Source organism: Oreochromis niloticus, linkage group LG23 (genome assembly GCF_001858045.2).
Source record: "Oreochromis niloticus isolate F11D_XX linkage group LG23, O_niloticus_UMD_NMBU, whole genome shotgun sequence".
NCBI classification, from domain to species: Eukaryota; Metazoa; Chordata; class Actinopteri; order Cichliformes; family Cichlidae; genus Oreochromis; species Oreochromis niloticus.
Genome location: NC_031986.2, coordinates 36,554,200 through 36,576,076, shown reverse-complemented (window position 1 = coordinate 36,576,076; position 21,877 = coordinate 36,554,200). Strand labels below are relative to the sequence as shown.

At 42.4% G+C, this 21,877-nt stretch overlaps 1 protein-coding gene and 1 long non-coding RNA gene across 9 annotated transcripts in view; one reads left to right on the top strand and one right to left on the bottom strand.

Moving 5' to 3' along the window:
• Positions 1 to 21,877, top strand: part of nhsa (Nance-Horan syndrome a (congenital cataracts and dental anomalies)) — a 72,370-nt gene that overhangs the window by 26,807 nt on the left and 23,686 nt on the right. Inside the window, exon 1 of one of the 7 annotated variants that reach the window (XM_025903058.1) lies at positions 11,503 to 14,905. The exons of the other annotated variants lie outside the window; for them this stretch is intronic. The gene's annotated coding sequence lies outside the window, so the exon portion shown is untranslated. Of the gene's footprint in view, positions 1 to 11,502; positions 14,906 to 21,877 lie in introns of those variants that run through there. 7 annotated transcript variants of the gene reach the window in all.
• LOC106097683 (uncharacterized) lies at positions 16,012 to 20,943 on the bottom strand. Of its 2 annotated transcripts, XR_003216390.1 has the most exons (5): positions 19,240 to 20,943; positions 18,793 to 19,168; positions 18,600 to 18,676; positions 17,995 to 18,113; positions 16,012 to 16,257 (listed from the first exon to the last, which is right to left on the bottom strand). It is a non-coding gene; the product is annotated as an uncharacterized LOC106097683 (long non-coding RNA). The 2 variants fall into 2 exon arrangements; XR_001223813.3 differs by having other exon boundaries at positions 18,793 to 20,943.

Here is a 21,877-nt window from a genome sequence, read left to right as displayed (position 1 = left end):
CCATGCAGTTCATCTTTTCCTCTTGTGCTTTGCTCTCACTACTGCCCTATGTCAAAGGGAGCTTATTGTGCACACACACAACCACATTAAACTATACAAGTGGCTTGTGTACGAGATTTTGGTGGCTCTAAAAGCATTGTTGGCTTTCCCCTGCGCTCGCATTCCTGCAGCTCTCTTGAACAGCCTCCTGACCACACAAGAAGTCTAAAGCAGAGGAGCCAAGGAGAAGTCGGCGGCGTTTGCCAGTTATCAAATATTTACTGTTTGCACAGTTATTCTTGTGCTTGCGTGTTGGCAGCGTGTGAAGATCTGAGGCATCAGGAAGCAGATTAATGAAACTCTGACAATATTTTGGCTCTCGGAAGTTGAGGAATTAGAGTTTAATACACAGCCGCTGATTAGAGAAGCCAGGAGAAATCATTTAGAGGCTTGACGAATAAAGGAGCCACACAAACAAACCGATGAGTCCCTTTATAAGATAGAAGCTTGTTCAATGGGTGGGGCTGGAGTCCACATGTGTATACCCTACACGCACATACAGAATTATATATGTACATATGCATTTCCCTCTTTTCTATATATAAAAGAAACTCTGATCAGGCTTTCCCCTTTATCTTCATCACTGTAGCCACTTTTTACACCAAAGACTGATGGAAGAGACAAATCAGGTACATCAGGTATTGACGGCTTTCCATTGCTAAGCATCACCAACAACTCAGACTCTCATGCTCTTATAGTGGTGAGTCAGATATGTTCAAGGCAAAGCTCAGACTTCAGACCAGATGGGATATCACAAATATAGTCATCTCAGGCACACAGCTTTATCTACAAGCAGAGATGTTCTGTGGTCCACCCAACTGCTTCAGGAGAAAGTTGCTTTAAATGGAAACGAGCCCCAAGGCCCATAGAGAGTCATAGAGCTATTTAAGGATAGGTCTCTGTTAAGGAGCAAAACGAGCATCACTGGGTTCGAGGTGTGGCTGATCGTGACCTGTTTTTCATTCATGTTTTTGTGTTTTTGTTTACTTGTATGAAACATGAACCAACAGTATTTATAGCCTGAGCTAATTTGCAGTGTTAGCCCCAAGATTGGCTTTTAAAATACATCAAGCTGAGCAATACATATGGAAGAGTTCAAAACTCTGAATATAGCCAAACATAGAGAAACAGTTTAAGGCATAAACTGTAAACTGTAAGACAAGGAGAAGATTATGCAGGAACTCTGTTCTTTTACTCACTGGTGAGGTTGAAGCACCAAAAACTACTTGATTATGTTTAGGAAAAGATTGTGGTTTGAGTTTAAATACACACCTTCACAATAATAATGCTGTGCATTGAAAAATGACGTTTACATTGTGCACTTAAATGTAGCATTGAGGGCCTCTTTGCAAGCGTCTGTATGTGATGATTTTTAGACTGAAATCTCTCTTTTGATAGCCAAATACTCTGTGCTAGCAGGTACTGACCTTTTGACCCAACCTCCCATTGTAATCCCCCTAAACACCTTGTTTTGTCTAACCTGAAGCTCAATAGTTTGGATGCTGGGACAATAAAGTTACTCTTTGGTTTGTGTTTTTTTTTTAAATATATATTTTAGGGATTTTCTTCTGTTAATTTCTTCTGTTTCTTCTTTGAAGTCACTCAGTTAGTTAACCTGTTTCATTTATTATGCCTTTAGAAATTCTCATTACAGTTGCAGATGTTGCATAAATAACAACAAGGTGTCAAAGCCCCACAAAGTGCAAGTGACACATACCTTACATCACCTGGATTTGTTCAGCAGACTGCTACTGGAAAGAACACAGGATGTCAGGGCTTGAGAAGTCCTCAAAGGCCTTTTACCTCCATCCTGAGGGTACTAGCTCATATTCACCAGAGACAATGACAACGATACATCACTGAGGATCTCTTCCCCTTTCCCCACCATTTGTTCAATAAAGCAGAATCTTACAATAGCGCAATCATTATAATCCTTCTCCGGGCATGCGTTATCACAGTTTTGCATTGATTTGGGGGATTGTTCAAGATGTTTCTCTCGCGGCGTATTGTCTATTCGATACGCTTTGAATTCAAGGGTGTGCAGCATGTTGCAGAGAAACTAGGACAAAACTGTAATGTGATACATCTAGATGAGTTTAAACACTGGATTTTATGGTGGGTAAACACTCAGCAGGACCCGAGCAGACGTTTGCAATCACATCAAGCTGGAAGGTCAGTCAAAATTACATCTGTCCTTTAAAAAAGCTTTCATTATGAAATTTCGGTGGGTGTAATTGTGCCCAGATTGTCCTAGCTGCTACTTTAGAGAACCTACCTATAGTTTAGTCTATAAGGTTGCTCTCCCTCAGACAAGTTGCAGGAGATTTCATGAGGCAGGAGAAGGAAGGAAAATCCGGTCAGGGTTCACGTGTAAACTGGACCGGCTGGGGTGGGGGGGTATGAAGTACCCAGCGCTGTGTTGCCAGGCAGGCTGAGCTAAAGCCGCCTGCTCGTATTTATACTGGCCCAATATTTGTGCTGGCTGAGGGATAATCTATGGGCAGAAATCTGTGCCATCAGAAATTGAATTTGAATAAGTTAAATTTGAATTTGAATTACTCGGATTGAATCTGAATTGTAACTTGAATGAAAGCTTTTGAAAACTGAATTTGAATTAGTCTAATTTGAAATTGAATTTATGGTTTGAAAATGAATTGATTTGCTTTGAAACTGCATTTTATCCTTTAAAAATTCAGCTCTCGAATAATTTCAGATTCACTTCTCACCATTCAGTTTCAGTTCTACAATTCAATTTCAGTTCCAAAATTCAGTTTTTTGGGACTTACATCCGGTTCCGGTTCAAGCGCAGATTAATAGAACTACAGACTGATAGCGTTACTGACGGAATCTACAGCGTCTTGAGCTGAATTAAGACTTCAGAAGTCATTCGTCATGTCGAATGACCAGCGGATAAACTCTCAGGTTGGTAATAAATGTATTACATGTATAAGAACAAGCGTCATGTTAACAGTTGATAGCCGTACAGTAACCTTTATGCTTATTGTAGCTGCTAGCTAAAAACGCTAATTTAGCGTAGTTTGCCCTGAATTCAGCTTTGACAAACAAATATGATCGACTGTTTCTAGTAGAATTCCAAAGTTGTCATCTTGTACCCTGTCAGAGCCCTGTATGCTTGTAGAGACCCCTACAGTAGGGAAACATGCAAAACGGTGTCCAAACCTTTGTATTTTAGCTTTATTTATGTCTTACACAGCATCCCAACTCTTTAGCTAACTTAATAACTTTAGCTAAAGTGAATAGTTAGTCTAATTCATTAGTGCAGCATTACTGGATCACCTCTGTTTGAAGTGATATAATATGATATACAACTATCACTGACACAGCAAACTTTGTAAATAAACAACACTTCTCATTCTCTAAACGTTTGGCCACAGCTGTAAATTACACTATCAGTGCTTGTTCACTCTTGACAATAATTACATTTCTAAATTCTCTTTGTGCATTTACAGGTAAACAATATCGAATATTTTATCTAAATGACTGCTTTGTCTTTGAAAAGGTGAAGAGCCTGAGGCCGGTGACACTCCAGTTCTACTCTAATTACATCCTTACGGTGGCTCACAGGACAAGGCGACATTCCTGTCCTGCCAGAAGAGAAGAGAAACTTCAGAGTCTTCATGAAGTTCAACCACACCTGTCATATGGAATATGACAGGGGTCTCAAACTCCAGTCCTCGAGGGCCGGTGTCATGCAACTTTTCCATGCCCTCGAGGACTGGAGTTTGAGACCCCTGCCGTATGGTGTTTATGCAGTTTTCTACCCCACAGTTACAGCATGTCTGACTGCCTGTTCAGCATATGCAAAAATATATGATGAGTTTAAGCATGTGATGACAAAGGCCTTCCATTATGGTGTTTGTCATCACATGTCACAGACATCTGGATGATCATTTGGAATAAACAAAAAAACAAAAACTTGTTACTTCATCTTTTATCTTTATTATTATTATTGTTCTTATTTTACATTTTTCATTGTTAGGCATTGGGTTTATTTGTAGTAGTCCTTTCCAGCTTCTCTCCCTCTTCCATATTACTGTGTCAGCTTGTCAGCATCTATTTGGGTTTGGGAGTGGAACAGGAAGTAAGGAACAGAAAGTGCCATTTAAACCAGGAGAGGTTCTTATATTTCAGAAGAAGGGATTAATTCAAAAGAAATGACCTCAATGCCATATTTTATTTAGGAACCCTAGAGAGCACTTTGCAAAATAACACATTCTTATAATTTCACCCTCAGATGAGCCAAGCTACGACTATCAGGGAAGGTGATGTAGGTACAGAGCATGTGAGAGTGGTTAAGTTAATGTCTCTTGTCTAGATGAAGGCACAAGAGGGATCAATGGCACGGCGTAGAGATTCAGTATCTTCAGTCTTCAGTGGACACTCCATTTCTGGCACAAAACACCTGTAAAAGATGGTCGATTTAGGAGGTGACCCGACAACTTCAGCCTGTCAAACATAGCAATGGAGCAGTATGTTTAAAAAAACAACTAATAAGCATGCACTCAGTACCCTAAGAATTATTATGGTAGTTAAACACAGTGATAGTTGTATATCATATTATATCACTTCAAACAGAGGTGATCCAGTAATGCTGCACTAATGAATAAGACTAACTATTCACTTTAGCTAAAGTTATTAAGTTCGCTAAAGAGTTGGGGTGCTGTGTAAGACATAAATAAAGCTCAAATACAAAGGTTTGGACACTGTTTTGCATGTTTCCCTACTGTAGGGGTCTCTGCAAGCATACAGGGCTCTGACAGGGTACAAGATGACAACTTTGGAATTCTACTAGAAACAGTCGATCATATTTGTTTGTCAAAGCTGAATTCAGGGCAAACTACGCTAAATTAGCGTTTTTAGCTAGCAGCTACAATAAGCATAAAGGTTACTGTACGGCTATCAATTGTTAACATGACGCTTGTTCTTATACATGTAATACATTTATTACCAACCTGAGAGTTTATCCGCTGGTCATTCGACATGACGAATGACTTCTGAAGTCTTAATTCAGCTCAAGACGCTGTAGATTCCGTCAGTAACGCTATCAGTCTGTAGTTCTATTAATCTGCGCTTGAACCGGAACCGGATGTAAGTCCCAAAAAACTGAATTTTGGAACTGAAATTGAATTGTAGAACTGAAACTGAATGGTGAGAAGTGAATCTGAAATTATTCGAGAGCTGAATTTTTAAAGGATAAAATGCAGTTTCAAAGCAAATCAATTCATTTTCAAACCATAAATTCAATTTCAAATTAGACTAATTCAAATTCAGTTTTCAAAAGCTTTCATTCAAGTTACAATTCAGGTTCAATCCGAGTAATTCAAATTCAAATTTAACTTATTCAAATTCAGTTTCTGATGGCACAGATTTCTGCCCATAATAATCATCCTGCGACTACAGACGCTGTCTTTGCAGAGTGGTTTCCTTCAGAATGAGACGAAGCGACAGAGAAATGAGAAGAATGTGCTGATTCACTGTGTCTTTATATCAGATTTGGTCTGTTTATAGTGAACATGTGCAGAAAAATGTACACAAGCAGGTCAGCTGAGGAGTGAAAGTGCTCATGCGATGTGCCACTATATGGGGGTGTTTACTTAACGAATTATGTCCGTAATTGGGGAAGGGCAATGAAAGTGGAAGACAATTGAATCATCTTGCTTGGTTGGCTTCAGTATTGAGGTCGGCCCTATTTTTGAGCCCCCCCTCCTCTCCCCCCACCCTACACACCCCATGAGAGGGACCGGGAGGACTGAACACACACAGAAACAATACAGAGCAACACCATTGGCTAGCAGACCACGCACCCCTGGCCAATAGCAACACACGGACATTATACCGTATTTAGCTTCCCAGAGAGTATGATTTTCTATTCAGTGTTTTATTTGAACTTGTTTAAAGCCGGAGTCATGCAGCCGCTGAGCTTACAGCCTAAAATGTGCATGTGTGGAGCTGCAACCTGATTCATTATTTTAACAAGACCGCATTAGTTATATTTACAACCATCATAACCATGATAAAACATCATTTTTGGTCTCTTTTCAGGAAAATGGGAGTTTAAGTGGAGGGAGTGGTAACCTAAGACTGTTAATCTGCAATAGGTTGATCAATCAGCTGATAATGAACAGTCAGCTTGTTAGTGATAACCCGCTGACACTTCAAAGTGAGATCAGAAGAAGTGCTGGTTGCTCTACTGATGTTTAAACTTCACTCGACATCCGGGTTGATGTCATGTGAGTTTTACTCCAGCTTTTGGTTACATAACATGAGCATGTCAGGCACCGCCGGGCCCGCGGTGACTTCATAGTGTCTTGGCAGAGCGTGTCTACTTCTGAGGTATTTTCTGAGGAAGTCGCATGTGTTTTTGAAACATGAGAGCCGCTGAGGAATGACCACTTCAAGCTTGCAGAGAAAATAGCCCGTAATTGACGCACACATCCCTAATCCCTTTTTTTTTAGTAACCTCATAGGGTTGAAGAATTCATGTAATCCTTGACAGCCTGGAAACTGAGCGAGGTGCGGTGGCTTAGAGACAGAGGAAGGTTTATCTGGGCCTGGGGGTAAGTTTCATGAACGTGACTTGTCCATGTGATGTTCAGAAGTTCACATGAAAGTGATCAAAACAAGGTAGCGCTGCATTGAACTTTCACTTGGAGGAGGAGGAGTACAACCAAACTTTGGAATCAAGTTACAGTAACATCTTTTTAGAATTCTGCAGGAAGTCCTCACTCTCACTAAAGGCTAACCAGACTGCCCCAAAGTAGCAATATTAAGCTTATCGTCAATTTCCATTATATTGCATTGCCCATTGTGTTGCAATCTGGCCGACTCCTTCAGCTTCATTATCTGCTGGCAGTGGTAGCTCATGTTCTTCTCTGGAGATGAGCTGCAAGCTGAAGGTCTGCACTAACCAGAGCCTGGAGCCAACCATGAGCCGGTTTAGTTGCTGCTATAGTAAATTCACAGTGACTGCAGCACCTTCTTTGCAACCGATTTCACCCAGCAAGAGCCTGAAACGTCCAGGAACCACTGCCAACCAGTCAGGGAACAACTGGTGATTGTACCACAGAGAGTCTCACTGAAGATGCAGCTGATTTTTTGCTCTGTTATTTATTCTCTTAAAGAATATATTGTGTTATTTAATTACTTAAGAAATTGCGGATGTGCCTCCTTTTGCATGCACTCGCTCTTTCCCCCTTCTGCCACAAACAGAATCTAATTCTGTGGCAAACCCTGCTCTGATCAGGGGACCGTGCCTCCATGTGTCATGTCTCATTGAAGTCATGAGCTGAACTTCCTGCACACTTTTTGTTTACATATTTTTCACTTCGTGCTAAGTTAAAACTCATAAGCAAAAAATTAAACAATATCTGACACACAGTCCGGGTGTAAGCTGCGATCTTTATCACAACTACATCAGAATAAAGCTGCAGGAGAAAGGTGAAACCGTATGTGATGATACAATTTTTTTACTCAGACACACAAACACACGTGTTGTATTAGTTGGGGGCTTTAATAGAGCCTGGTTCTTGGGGGTGATTGTAGCTGGGGAGGCAGAGAAGGTCAATTGCCAATTGGAAAGTTGGTTGGTTCCTAGCTGATTTAGCCCGTATCTTAAAGTGTACTCAGGCAAGATGCTTTCTGATGCATTTGATTGAGTTGCTATGAATGGGTGAACGAGCCACATTGTATGCAGTGCCTTAGGTCTAGTAAAAAAGCCCTATATAAGATCCAATCCAATTTCCAGAATTGATGAATTGATTGACAAGAAGCAAAATTCCAGTTGCAATGTATGCAGTTTAATGTCATTTGTGGTAAAGTATAAAAACCTTTGTTGTTTGGGTTAATGCTCTGATAGTTATGACTTATTTATGTATAAAATATCATTTTGGCATCTTTATTTAATGAGACCTTAAAAAGGTCTGATTTTGATTTTCTTTAATGGTGCAGGAACCTTGTTTATGAATTTAGGGTTCATTTCAAAGACTTTGTTCTTAAAAGTCTTGTCAGCATGATTCAAACCGTCAGTCTTTGCTTTCTAAACAAAAGCAGCACTGGGACATGAAGCAGCTCGTACTTTAGCAAGGGCAATGTTAGAGGAAGCAAGTGCTTTGGATTTTTCCAGACCTTAAACAACTATTTTCCTATGTGGTTATCCTCAGGCCTTAAACAGTAGTAATGTGTTTCTTCTGTGTTGGACGTGGAAACATTTTATATGTAACGATGTTAGCTCGGATGAGGGGAAAAGTGCAGTTTTAATGCTGCTAAGCTGCAGAATTTATGAGTTTTTATGATCTAATATGGATTACGATCCTGCATGAAAATGGCACGCTGAGGCTTTCATCACTGCAACAATAAAATGATGCAGAAAAGTGTTGACGTGTGAGTTTGCATTAAAGGATGTTAGAGCAACAGGACAAAGTGTTTGCTCCGGGCCACAGCGCGATCCCACTGTTTTCTCCATTCAAGTAACCACTGGAATAGTCTGTGATCAAAGAAATCAATGGGGAGGGGTCAGATCTTTGTTTGCCTGCCCGGATGTGTACTAGTGTGTACAAAGCAGAACCATCTGGGTTTGCATCACTTCAGTCTGAACCGCAGCCCACTTGTCGAATAAACTTGACTCATCCCCACCTCGGAGAGACCATTTGCTGCCTTTCCTCCCGCGTCATTGTTTACAAAACTGCCCGTCTCTTACGGCTGAACATTTTGAACAATGTCGAAACTGAAAATATCTTAATATTGTGACATGCCCTCCTCTCAGCGAGGACATGTAGAGCAGAGATCTGCGGTTAGGCCGCTGCTGAGTGGTGCAAGCTCTGCCCAGCCGAGGGATTCATTATAACGGAGCGTGTGTTTTACGAGAATTCAGCTGTTTGTCAACAGAATGCCATGTGGCTGAGAGATGTAAATTTGCTGTGGCTAACGTGGTAGTTTACACATTTGGGCTAACGTGTGAAATTCCACCACACATATAGCCGCAAAAAGTTCGAGCACTCCAACAGACTTTCTGTGAGCACAAAGATAAGACTTAAGAAGTTGGAGAAAGTAATGAAATTCCTTTCTCCCTGCTGATCCCTCTACTACTCTGCCTTTTGTTGATGCCTTCTTTTCCCTTCTATTGGCCCCCTATGCCTAGTTTTTCCCTAATGCCCGTATTATGGAAAAGCACAGGCAGTACTCCTGGGAGAGTCCCTCAAGTCCCGGCTCATGTGAAGACGTGCCGTGATATAATATATGATTTAAGGTTAGAAAAAAAAATGCCAGGATCATAGAGGGAGAGGGAGCAGGATGGAGGATAAAGAAAAATGAAACATAAACAGGAGTTGTTCGACCAACCTTTGATGTGCGCATCCACAAATCCGTTCCTGCCCGCTGCCTTTTCTGCGCATGAAGGATCGTGCATGGACTGTCGTGTAGAGAGGAACCACTTTAAGCCCCCTTTCTCACTCAGACCGGCTTCCACCGCTCGCTACATACACCTTCCATGCACACGTGAAGAGACACATGTTTTCTCTTTTCTTTATTGGGCCTTTTGACATGAAGCCATCCAATTAAACTGGATCTTTTCTTCTAGAAAACGACCTCTTCGTGGTGATTTGTTCACTTACATAAGAGGCAAACTTGTCTTTTTCCTCCCACTTTACTTCAGCCCTGTCACTTGTTCTCTTGCAGATCATCTTTTCTAATCTGCAGCTGTTCCCTGTGTTGAATAATTAATTAAAAAAACACATTTTGTCAGTTCTTCTTTTGTGTAACTGGTCCTATACTGGCTTTGAAGCTGCACTGGGCGATATATGTTTTTTAACCTCTCAATATTCACCAGGTTACTGGCAAACAGTCCAGGCTTAGATCAGGTAACAGTTACCTATTTATATACCAATGGTTGGTGAGTGGTTACTGGCAGGCTTGACATTTGAATGCAAAGAGGCATACAGCACTGGATTGTTAACACCCTTATGATTGCTTTGGCCACTACCAGCTTGCCACGGTCACCTGTCTGCAAACACTACTCCCCAAAGCTACTCACCAAGTAATAGTGAAAGTGGGAAAAGTGCAATGCAGTCCTGACCGTGCCATCATGTGATTGTCATAAAAAGATTGGATTCGATGGAGCTCGTCTTGTCAGAATCGTAAACAAAAGACTCAGAAACATGAAACTCCCGCTGAACTGAAATACTACACCTATGGGAATAACCACCTCAGGAAACTCTATATACGCTCTCTATAAAATACAATGCAGCTGCTCAGATTGGGTTCAGTGCTCTGGAAGGGCTTGAATCTCAGGCTGCCGACTGACTTCTGATATTTAGGCAGGCGGGGCAGCCAGGGGCTGTGTTAAACGGATACCCAGTTGCTTGTGGGAGGATTCAGTTTCTCTTTATGACAGTCCAGACTGACAGCATCGCTCTTAGACGCCGAGGGCCTTAATGAAACCAAAGCCGCTGCCTCAGCAGTTTAATGAAAGCGCCTACAGCTGAAAATGTAACTGCAGTTGAGTGTTGGGTGCTTGGTGACACCAGCTTCCCTTCTGATGCGATTTGTAAATTTGATGGCAGTCAACAGTGTTGTATTTATGGCTCTCCACCCTCCTCGGATACGTACGAGACGTATTTAGCACACGAAGCTGGGCTGAGGTGCGTGTCGTTCACGTTTCCACCATAAACCCGGCATCAGCCATTAATCACCAGGACCCAAGTTATTTATAAGCCAGTTTCATTTCCTTTCCTGATTATATCCAGCTTTAACAGTTCATGGCTCACTTCTTAGAAAGAAGGATCAAATGACTAAATTCACCTGAATATACTTTTTACTGGAATCAGTTTAAGTTTTTATTGTACATGTGTGAATAGTTAGAGACTCTCAGAGCTTTGCTATTATCAGAAAAGATTAAAAACCTGTGGAAGCCCGTTTCCGCCACTAAAAAAAAAAGTATCCATAACTCAAAATTTCTAGTTATCTTTCTCGAAATTTTGAGTTAGCGCTGCCAATCAGTAATCTACGTGAATGATGTCATTTTCTTGTTACCTGGAAGGATATGGCGCAGATGAATGCGGACTCAAAACTGGATCGCAACAAATTGGCGCTTTCGAGAGTACGTTTGCTGATAACGCCATGTGATTCAGCTAATAACACAAGGATTTCATCATTTGTGAAGCCATGCTGAAAATACTCAGCAATTTGTGCATTCATGACTGGCTGTAATACTGGTAGCTTAGCTGTAGCATTTGTAGCTGAGGGCTTCAGCTTCCGGGTAAGAAGGAAATGATGTAATTCATGCAGATTACTGATTGGCAGCGCTAACTCAAAATTTCCAGTTAGTTTTCTCAAAATTTTAGGTAAATAAGTCAAAATTTTGAGAGAATAACTTGAAATTTCGAGAAAGATAGCTCTAAATTTCGAGTTATGGATACTTTTTTTTTGTGGCGGAAAAACGGGCTGCCATAACAACCAAGCAGTCACCTCTTAAAGTGCCAAAATCTGCAGTTCCTCTTATAGCCACTTGAGGCTTGTCTCAAGACGTAACTAAATCTCCATAGACTCCCACATTAAAATAAAAAAACCAACAAAAAGACAAAACTAAAATCCACTGAACAAAAAGTGAACCTACAAGCTTCTAAGGTGGCTATATCCGACTAACATATAGACTCTATCCGTAATGCCTTATAATAACCCGAATGCACAATTTACTTGTACTTAACTGAGGCCTACATATTGATATTTGGCCTGTTTTTAAAAAGAAAAGTGTATAATTGCTGTGATGTTCATGTATTACTGATGTTTTTTATGACAATGCTAATGGCTGACTCTGATAGTATGGAGGCTCAAACATCAGCTGAGGCTGAGATCCCCATTTGTAAGCTGCCTATAATCACGATGGCTCCCTACATCGCCACCTCGGTGTCCTAAATTATAGCTCTCCTGCATGTAAAGTGTGTTTGTCTGTGTTCCTGTGTCATATCTGTGTGTCATCAGTAGTGCTGGTATGCTGAAATGCTGACAGTCAAATCCTCACACATATCTGCCTCCCTGACAGACACACCCACCCAAACTACTATACGCTGCACGAGCTGTTTGTTCAGCTGGAGTGGGCGCTCCTCCCCGTCTTTCAGTCAAGGAGCAGAGATGTTAAACTTCATTGTTTCACAGAAAACTCTCGGGGTCTGGGGCATCAATAGCAGCGTCATAGAGCAAGAAGTTGTCGTGTTTTTCAGCCCCGATTTGCTCTCCGAGGGTTTTGAACTCCAAAGCGATGTAGAGCAGATTTAAGGGCTTGTGTGTTTTTATTGCTTGGCTGCAGCTCCCACAGGTGCTTTAGGGGAAAGAGTCCAACTTGCTTGTTATGATTGTGCTCAACTCTTCCTGAAATGAGCTCGTTTTTCTTTTTTGTTTTGCTTGTGTGTTTTGATCAAGCAGAGAACCTGCGTAAAATTACAGGAAATACGCTGAAGTGTTTCCACTGGGAGGCCTGAGAGACTCCACAATCAGCGATAACAGCTCGGCCTCGCTCGGGGTCATTTATTATCTTTGCTGCATACTCTCTGCTTCGCAGCTCGCTTTTAGTTTGGATTTCTGTCTCGTTGCTGGAAACTGTTGCTGCACACTTCAGCATCAGTGCAGACTTTGCAGTTTTGAGTGTGACGTTATAGAAGCAGGTTGGTTTGATCTCGATCTTTGGTCGCACTTGTCCTGCGGTCTGCTTCTTTTACTGGAATCAGTTTCGCTGTCGTCTGTTGAGAAAAGTCATCTGGCGGAATTTCAACACCATTTAACATTTGACTGGATGAAGTTCATTTTTTCTCTTTTCCACCTCTGCTGTGTGCTGGTGGTCTCGTACATGCAGCCACTCAAACCAAACTGGAAGCCAGAAACTTGAGCTGGGGAATAAAAACAGCCTCCAGACGACATACTATGTTCAGAAACTATATAAATAAACATTTGTCAGATTGGTTTATTTTCTATCTACCAGGGAAACGCAGAAATTTTACCTTAAGCAATCTAATTTTATACATAAAGTGATTTAAGAGTGAAAACTAGTTACTAAAGCTACTTTTATGGCTGACATGGCTAACATAAAAACATTATTTGGCAAAAGCACCAACAGAATGGCTGAAAAAGTAAAGAATCAAGGTGTTGCAATGGCGCAGTTAAAGTCCAGACCTCAACCCGAATGAAATGCTGTGTCAGGACTTGAGAGTTGCGCATAAACAAATTCCCCAACAAACCTCAGCAATGTCGTAAAGAAGAGTGGGACAGAATTCCCCCACAGTGATGTGAGATGGTGAAAAAGTCATGCTGCTACTACGTATTGAATCACAGGTTGTACTTTAGCTTCCACAGGACTGTACATCAGAAAAATGCTAGGCTAATTTATCCACAGCAGAAATTCGGTGTAAAGCAGTTTCCTGGGGATTTCACCATGTGGCTCCGTGATTGATGTGTGCATACAAGTGCTCTGTATTTAATTTCCTCTCGATTTTGTCAGGTGAGCAGCTTGCAAGCTGTATAAAGCACCTTTTGAATTATATCTGCCTGTTTCATAATGTTTGGTTTGGTAAGCTGCCTGTTTTTTATGTCATTGAAGTAAGCACACACAGATATGTAGCTATCGCCTTTTAGATCAGTCTTTTTGTTTTTCTCTGTTTTAAAAGAACAGAACAAGTTGCAACACCTCCATTATTTTTGATAAATCTCTGGCATGTGTATTTGGAGATCTGAGTGGCTTAAGAAAACTTAACTGCTCGGTGCAAACATTTTGCACCCACATGGCCAACATGAAACTAAGACGTACGTATGGGAACTTTAAGTTCGAACCAGTCTGACGTACTTTTCTTGCCTCCTGTACACACCCATGCTGTATACTCCTGTTTCTGCTGGAGATGTCTCCATGTGTCTGAGAGGGAAAACAAGCGCAGTAGCTGGTATTCTCCAGAACTCTGACTTGCGTAAAACTGTCACCACACGCCCAACAGAGTGTGTCACGGGTGCCATGTGTTCGGTTGCACCCACTAATTTTACATCATGTCATAACAACGGGACCCATCATTACCAAAATGCTGCTGATTGCAGGTCAGTAGAAGTTAGGGCGTAAGAGCTACAAGAAACATATGTCCTTTAAAAAGACTTAACAGCATGCAGGAATTATAAGAGACAAGACAAAAAGCCCGGACCAAATAAAAGCAACTCTACAGGGCATGGCTGATCTTTATCTCCTCCTTTTTAGCCGCAAATAATATTTGCTCTTTCAGCTTGATAGCGCATGTCCCACGAAGCATAATAACCAGCGACCGCCAGGATTTCAAGGCTTCCTGGCATCTGTTCCTCTGGCCTGCCATTCACGAGGCACTTACATGAACGAGCCCTCCGGGGGCAGCAGGCTATTCAAGAGTCAGGCCTACTTTCTTTTCTAGCCTTTACCCGGGACCACTTCTTTATTTTTCTCAGGAAAGTCCCTCAGGACAGGGCCGCATTCAGAGCCGGGCTGCCGACACGTGAGCCGTAGCCCGGCAGAGGCCCGGGTCTGGCATCTGTAAAGTGTTGCAAAAGAGAAAGCCTCCGGGGAGCACGCATGTAGGGATTAGAGGGAGGTGAAGATGTTTGGTTCCTGTTCGGGATGATAAGATTTTCTCAGGAGAAGCAAAGCAGGATTGTTTCCGATGTAATGAAAAACAACCCTGCTACTACAGTAGTGCACCTCTACAGATTCATCTGAGCTGAATAAATAGTTTCAATTATAACAAGATGTGTTCTTCTAATATCCTGCTGCAATCAACTATTAATGTGTTTTCTTTCTTTCTTTTTCATGTGCCCCCTGACTTTCTGCCTTTATTCTCCCGTTGACAAATAGGTAAGTACCCCCAACACTTGACATACATCTGGAACCCATCTGGGCCTGTAAATTCCAAATAAATAATTTATTCTTGTACGTTTGATAGTTAATATTTCCCACTGCTGCGCGTACACACATCTGCAGAGGACTCAGCGTTCACTGCAGGGCTGTACTTTCCTTTCCACAGCTGAGGTACGATGAGCTGCGAGAGACCGCGCCCGTGTCCGTGCACATGTGCCCATTTCCATGGAGACGCAAAGCTTAAAATAATACACACAATGGCATCCTTTCTGAAACCTTCTGGCACGAGTTAGTATGAGGTGTCAGTGTGGCGCTGACAGCCCAGCTGTGATTTCCACTCCAGCTCATTGATGCTTTCCGTACCGCTGTGTTAATGAGTAAACACGCACGCTCTGTTTCAGTGGAAATCTTACGCACACACACTCCCACAGCTGGGCACTGCTTTACAGAATCATCTCCGGCAGTGTACGTTTGAATATTTGTGTTGGCCGACAATAGAGAGATACATGTGGTATAATCCCAGTGTGTCCTGGGAGAGTCAGGGTGGGGCTCCGAGTGGGCGACACGCTGGTCTGGAGAAAATGTTTCTCGGTGAAGTGAATGTGATCTTTCACAATTTTGGATTGGATTTGTGACGGTTAAAGACATTTTATAAGGAGCAGACAAAACATTCAAGTAAATGTATTTAACAGCTGAAGCAGGGAGCATTTCAACTTATCTCTCTACTCGTTAAAGTTAAGTAAAGATGGTTTTACATTGGTTGACTGTATCTCTAATATTGTTAGTGTCTGCACTGAGCCATTACTGGGCATTTAGCTATGTTGTAACCCCAAACTCCTCTGAACCTCTAGGAATAATAATCATGACATCAATTTCACTCACAAATATCAGAAGATTCCCAGAGAGAGATAACATGTAGCAGCACAAATAACTGAAAGAATTATCTAAATGAACGAAGGAAAGAAATGAGGAAGGGGTACCCACCACATCCATCCACATCCACACTCACCCACTCTTGAGCTACCTCATTGAGACTTGCTCTTAGAAGGACTATGGGCCCAAGCTTTCCTACTAAATTAAAAACAATACACAGTTTATGATGAATGCAGACTGTACAGTGGTGGTGTGATTAGCTCTGTCGTAAGAACGTCCTGAGTTTGAACCCACTGGCCTGGTGGAGCTTTTCTGTGTGGGGACTGCATGTTCTCCCTGTAAGGGTAACTTGGCTGTAGCTGTGGTTGCGATCGTGAAATTTTGTCTGACTCTGTGTGGTAACCGTGGGATGGACTGGCAGCCTGGCAAAGCTCCCACCCTGCAACAAGTGGGATGGGCTCCGGCCAACAGCAACCCTGTGTTGGATTGGAAAAAAAACAAAAAGCTGATTTCTTGAGAGAACAAATAACAGCAATAATAAGCTGCATGCAAAGTGCGTTGGCACAACTCTGCAATCTTGGACTGCAGGTGTACAAGTTTAAAAAATGCCAGAGTGTGTGGCTATCTGGAGAGAAGACTGAAAATAAATAAAAAGTGCACTTGCACTGAGTGATACGTATCAGGAACTCAAACAATGGAGGCATGCACTCCTGACTGAAGACAATTAGGCCTTCAGAGAAAGGAAAAAAGACAGGAGGTGAAGACACAGAGGAAAGGTACACTGAGGAAATATATTACTTAAATAAAACAGGAGGTGGAAACAAGAAAGAACGCGGAACGAAAGACAAAGGGAGGCTAAAGACACAAGGAAAAAGTGAACATGAAAAACACGAGAACAGCATGACAATTAAATCAAAACATGGCCCAAAACTAAACAAAACCCAGGACCATAGAGGAAAGTCTGTGTGTGGGAAACACTGTGTTGTATTAGCAGTGCTATTTCTCTCTAAATAGTTCCACCTCCTGGTGAAGCTTGTGGGTTTGGGGGCTTTCTGGGTGTGGTGCTGGAAGCCACCAGGATTTGGTGCTCCATTGTTTTCCCTCTAAGGGCTGCTGGGTTTGCTCTCTGCATATCCATCCATCCTGCCAGCGACTGGTTTGTGTTGGACCAGCCGGGCCGCCGATGTATTCTCTTTCTGAGTTGATTCCCAGCAGACAGAAATGTGTGAGGGTCAGCCCAGCTCAGCCTAATGCCGCTCCCTCCTGATGACTTTCCCTGAGACTCCCGCAGGTCACTCTCCTACAAAGCTGACCCCAGTCTGACCATAGCGGTCTTAAACAGAGGTTTCCACTGCGATCGTCCAGCGCCAAATCTGCCCTCGTCATCTCTTTCCAAACCACACCTTCCTCCATGTCTGCGTTCAGGGTTTCCTATTTTCCCCTCGCTGTTGCTCTCCCTTCACACTCCGTCTGTTCTGCTTATTGTGCTCCATGTGAGCGCCGAGTGATGCCAGTAAACTGGTGAAACCAGAGTCTGAGGCTCACACAGCTCAGTGTTTACACAGGAAACTGTGGTGAAAACCTTCTGCGATTAAGCTATTCAGACACTTACATAACAGTCTGCATATTCCTGTGTACCTTTAGTGCCAGGTTACAAAGCGACTCTCCAACTGTGTGAGGTTGTTGCCCTCACTGATACCCAACACACAAACGCACACACACATGCATGTAAGTTTGTAATCGCTCGAGTGTTTCCGTAACCTCTGCAGCTCCGCCTGTGACCTGAGACTGTAGTGCCATGTAGGCTTCTACCCTCTGACCCCTCAGTTTGTCATACACTGAGCTGATAAATGAGCAGCTGTGCAACACACTGGATGTGCTTCTGTCGCCGGGAGCTGGTTTTTGTTTAAAATTTAAACACTAAGCAGTGTGCAGCCTTTCAGTCAGAGCAGAACGCAGATATAGGCCAGTGTGACCGTGAAACAGTTATACGAGACACACAAGGTCAGGCAGGCGGCAGTGTGCAGTCAGGACTCTGCAAGTCTTCTGTTTTATGACAAGAGAAAGAGTTATTTACTCTAACACACATGCTATTATGACTGACACGGCACTGTGTTTGCCTTTGCAAGGCAAGCCATCTTTCCCTCAAGAAATGAAAATCGATAAGAGTCCTAAAAAAAGCTAAACAAAATGTTTCAATTTACTGTTTTTACCTCATTTACTAGCAGGACATCTCCAAATGTGATTAAACAGCTTTTATTGATCGTGAAACAGCAAGTTAGGCCTGATGGTGGTCTCACTGGGGACTGACAGTGGATTCTGGGGCTGGTACCTATAAGAGAGGACGATGCAAAGATTGTGGGCATGCTAGTTCCTCTCATAGTCTCTATCCACTGCTGAGGGAGTTGGAGGGTTGGCTACCTCAACAAGTTTACTTAATATTAGTGCTGTCAGCGCTAATCTCACTGAAACGACGTAAACGCCATAACAGGATTAATGCAGCAAATCTCCGTTAGCGAGTTAGCGCTAGAGTAGAGTTAGCGCTAGCAAGAGTAGCGCAGGGCTGCACGGCGTCTACGCATTAGCGCAGTTACCTCGTTAACCCGTTGACGCCGTGCAGCCCCACGCTACTCTTGCTGGCGCTAACTCTACTCTAGCGCTAACTCGCTAAGGGAGATTTGCCGCATTAATGCAGTTATGGCGTTAACGTCCTTTCAATGAGATTGACGCTGACAGCACTACTTAATATAAAAATTAATAAACACCCATCACATGAGTATTTTTTTTCATCAATAACAATCAGGGATGCTGTGTCAACCTTGCGATAGACTGCTGGCCTAGTGGTTTGGTCCAAGCCATTTGTAAGGTGTGAGCTGCCTCCTTCCTGAGCGGGCCCTGCCAGGACACATTTTGTAACGCACATTTAAATATTCAAAGGAACGATTCAATTAAACACATCCTCCCATGTCTAATGTTTCTTCGTCATGCATGTGGAGTTGTATTGAAATTACATAATGTGCGCAGCATAAATGCAGCCTGTTGACAGATTAATCCCTCGTTCCTGTCTTGTTTTTCTTGGCTTTGTGCATGTGGAAAGGTGAATTCGTTCCTTCCTCGCTCGTCCTGTCCGACCACAGAGGAAAAAACACTTTTGTTTCACCTTTTTGAATGCAACCGTTTTCCCGTAAGCCTTCTGGTTCATGTTGACAGAGCTGATCGTGCCGAGGCTGCTCAGGTTACTTCTTCTGCTTGTTCTGACTTCAGGGGCTTTCATTATCATCTGCCTTGTGGTTAACACTACCTTTACTTCCAGTAAAGACGGGAACGAGTTTTTCTTTTTGTTCTTTAAATCTCTTACCAAAAACTCCCGCCTTTCTCTGGGTGCTCCTGAGACGGAACAAAAGCAGGAGGTCAAAGGGCGGCTGTTTTAATTTGTGAGAGTAATAGGCCAGGTGTACCTGGAGGCTACGGAAACCCAGAGAGCCTTTTCAGCTGGGACCAGCCCAGGAACGCCCCTTCCTCCTCTGCTGAGTCTGAGTGTGTGAGTACTTCAAAGGTGTAGGGAAAGCAGGGACCCGAGCCAAGCTCAGCGGGAGGGCCATTACAGCCCAATAGGAGTCAGCTGTGACCTCAAAGACCGTTAAATGATGTGATATGAGAGGGCGTGCTGCAGCCTCCCGAAGGCCTCTGTAGCAAATCAGGAGGGCAGAGCTGTAAAATGAGCTCCTTGCTGATTTAAAGGTTGAAGGAATTTTAAGTGTACTTAAAAATATAGGCTGTTACTTTTTTCTTACGTGTGTTTTTCACATTTTCCCCTATGTTGTGCACTAAGGAACTGCTCGATGACTTTTTTAAATAGTTTATATCTGTAACTTTTCAGTGCTTTTTTGCTTTTCTGTTAAGTTTAAAAATGTAGAAATGGGTAGTTTTTATCACTAAGCATCTGAAACCTGAATATCTACAGTCAGCAATGAGGCCTGTGAACAAGTGGCCAATGAGTTGGTGATTTACTTGAGTGTTTGCTGATGTGAGCTGACCCCACAGTCTGTATGCAGACATAATAATGAGGTGTCTAGAGGTCAAGAGGTAAAAGGCTGCTGAATGCATCGGCTCTGACCTCTCCTGACCCCGCTGAGTGCGCATGTAGAGGAGAGAAAAATGAATCGCCCATCTCTGCTGGCTGGGAGTTGCTCTCATTCACAGTTTTTGTTATACTGAGGCTTTTCTTTTCATCGCTTAGAAACTGTGAGCCAAAGAGCGGACGCCTGTAAACAAGGGGGTCAGGTTGTATGGTGAGGGCAGGGTAATGAAATATTCACAACACAAACAGAGCGAGAGTCGATTCGAAGTGAAGCTAATATGAATGACTTGGTTTGGGGTTTTTTACAAGATTTTAATGAGTGAACATCTGCGGACGGTAAATTCCAGATGATTTCATCATTGTTTTTGCTCCTGATAAGTGTAAATCATGATTTAATAACAGTGAGCTGAGAAGTGCAGTGGAAACTCCCACTCATGCTGTTTGAGCTGTTCAGCGTGACTAAGGATTGATTGCACTGCATCGCTGCAAGAGCTGGATTCTCCCTGGATGTTGTCATTCTTTAGTAGCACTTTGATAGATGTACTTATTTTGCTCTTTGGTGGATCAGTGGAATAAGAGGGAGGTTTAAAACTGCAGGTTTAGCTTTCAGAATTGCATTTATCCAAAACCTTTTCTTAATACACTTTTAAATCTCGGCTTAGAATCTTATAAAAGTATATTTGCAAACATTTTCTTCTAGTTTAGTCTTCTAAAGCTTTCTTTTGTTAATTAAAAAAATACAGTATCTATATATACTGTGTCAGAGTGAGAAAATAAGAAGAAAAAAATTGATGCTTGCACCAAGCATAGCCCATCTTTATTATATATATCACTCTCACTGTTTACAAAATGAGCATCGTGTAGTATTCAATAAGATTTGAAACTAACGGTTCATCATACAAATTAATCACTAAAGTGTTTAATGAGGTGATAAATCAAGTGAACCAAAGGGTCATTTTTCTATAGACTTTCATGTAATTTGAAGTTTTTGTTGTGCTCACCCCCTGCTGGCCACTAAGTAGAATGCAATGGCTTTACTTTTCAAACCCAGGGTAAAGGGTCTCGAACTCCAGAGCTCGAGGGCCGGTGTCCTGCAGGTTTTAGATATCACCCTGGGTCAACACACCTGAATCAAATGATTAGTTCATTATCAGGTCTCTGGAGAACTTCAAGACATGTTGAGGAGGTCATTTAGCCATTTAAATTTGCTGTGTTGGATCAAGGACACATCTAAAACCTGCAGGACACCGGCCTTCGAGGCCTGGAGTTCGAGGCCCCTGGGCTATGTTCTCAAATCAAAACTGATGGGTTTCAGCGATTTCAGCATGAAACTGATTTTTTCACAAATGTGGCTTTGCTCGCCTTGTTGCAATCACACTACAGAAACTTTGCTTTGTGTTTGGTGAGAATGCTCCAACACCAGGGAGTTGATCTGAAAACATATGCCATTGCGAGACTAGCAGTGGCTAAAGTCGTTCATATATAACAATGCGTGATTTAACCTACATCTGTTGAACAGTAGGATTGACAGGAGGTCAGCTCACACCCGGTGGGCTGTTGGGTTTGTTATACACTGGCAAAAACACCATAAAGAGAGCAAAGCATTAAAGTTGCAGACTGTAAAACCAAAGTAATGAGCTAAAAGTTGCTAAAACTCCCCAAAAGTATAATTATCTGTAGGATTTTCACTATAAGCAACTGCCTTCGCATTTCATTTAGCCATTTGATCTGCTGTTGATACGAAAGCCCAGGTCACCCTTTCTATTTATTCATTTGTCTGGATTCAGTGTCACATAAATGCGCAGTGACGCTCTCACAAAACTGCCTGCTCATTACCGTGCTGTAAAACACGCCGCACACTCTCGTGAACATTACACAAGCTGGAAAAGTTTTACAAAGGAAATGTTTCTCAGGACGTCAGACGTTTAACACATCCTCCTCCTTTCCCCACCAGAAAAGTCTCCCTCGAAAGAGAGGGAGATCTTTTTGTTGGCGTCACGCCTACCCTGCGATGT